Source organism: Myotis davidii, unplaced genomic scaffold (assembly GCF_000327345.1).
Source record: "Myotis davidii unplaced genomic scaffold, ASM32734v1 scaffold118, whole genome shotgun sequence".
In the NCBI taxonomy this organism is placed as follows: domain Eukaryota; kingdom Metazoa; phylum Chordata; class Mammalia; order Chiroptera; family Vespertilionidae; genus Myotis; species Myotis davidii.
The window spans coordinates 646,223-647,606 of record NW_006290441.1 but is presented as its reverse complement, the minus strand read 5'-3'; the positions used below and the strand labels follow the sequence as shown (position 1 = coordinate 647,606).

Genomic DNA, 1,384 nt, shown 5'->3' with positions numbered 1-1,384 from the left:
TAAGGATAACGATGTACTTCTTCCATTAGGATCTACTTATCTTTGTGAGTTATCTTTTTCAGCTTATGATGGCCATTAAAATGAAGAACAGAAATAACCTGAAGATTGAATCAGACATTTTAATAACTTTCACAAGATATTAAAGATTTTTACAAACATTGAACCGTAGTCAATCATATTGCTTTCACTAGATATTTTTACTGAGAGTAACAAGGGTTTTTCTACCATTCATCTAAAAATAACTCTTACAGTTACTTTAAATGTTTGTTTCATCTTTAGCTTATCCTTTTTAAATTAAAAAATCATACCCAACAGGACGTGCATGTGACTTACATGAGTATATAGGCTTTTTTATTTTATTTTTTCCTATTTGGTAATAGAGTGCAATCAAAAACAGTTTGGAGGAGCACAGGTAGAGGTAGGAAATGCTGTGGGTGTTGGGAATGAGGCAGGCTCATATCATCTCCGCGAGCTGTCCAGTCATTGTATCCACGGGGGTCTTCATGACGGACACTCCACTCAGTCTTCATAAAGGAAGTTTTTTTTTTTGAATTAAATCTATTGGCGTGACATTGGTTAGTAAAAGGAAACTTTTGAGGAATGAGTAGGATTTGGAAAAATAACTATGGCACCATGCTTACTGCTAGAGGAGAGGCAAGTCCTCTAAAAACATTGTAAAGGCGGATCATAGGCTCGAACTGCAGCCCTACTCCCTGCAGCCATTTCAGCCCCAGGCGTGAACCTGTTGCAGAAGGAAGTGGCTTTAAAGGCTGCAGGGGAATGCGGCTGCAATGGAGGGGTGTGTGTGTGTGTGTTGGGGGGGTGGGGAGGTGACACCACCGCTGAGGCCGGGGTGTGTGTGTGTGTGTGTGTGTTGGGGGGGGTAGGGAGGTGACACCACCGCTGAGGCCAGGACTGTGGCCTCCCCTAGAGGGAGCCGGCCCCTTGTCCCTCCAGCCTGGCCGACGGGAGGGTGGGGAGAGGGGAGAGAAAACAGCCTTTTCTGCTTCGGGCCGTGTTGAGGGCAGGGTGTCGGGAGGTAACCCGGGGTGCTTTCTCTTCCTGGCCAAGGCCAGGGCACGTGCCGAGGGGGTGACGTTCAGACGCTTTCCTCTCCCGCCAGGAGAGCAGCATCGCACGGCTGTGCGATCGCGGAGGGAAGGGGCGTTGGGCGCCAGGGTCTCCCTGGTGGGCAAGGAGGCCTGAGAGCCGGGGAGCGCTCGGAGGACTCCTGGTCCCTCCTCCGCCGGCAGAGGGAGCGCCGAGGTGGACGGCCCAGAACCCCGCTCAGGAAAAGCGTCTGCATGGCCGCGCCACCAATTCGGTGCCCCTCGGGGCTGGGGAAGACCTGAAGTCATCAAACACAGGCGACAGCTGCCTCATC

At 50.5% G+C, this 1,384-nt stretch overlaps 1 long non-coding RNA gene across 1 annotated transcript in view; it reads right to left on the bottom strand.

The window, feature by feature from the left end:
* Positions 1-101: 101 nt before the first annotated feature.
* Positions 102-1,384, bottom strand: part of LOC107183033 — a 2,906-nt gene continuing 1,623 nt past the window's right edge. Inside the window, exon 2 of the long non-coding RNA XR_001513812.1 lies at positions 102-558. This is a non-coding gene — a long non-coding RNA (uncharacterized LOC107183033). The remainder of the gene's footprint in view (positions 559-1,384) is intronic.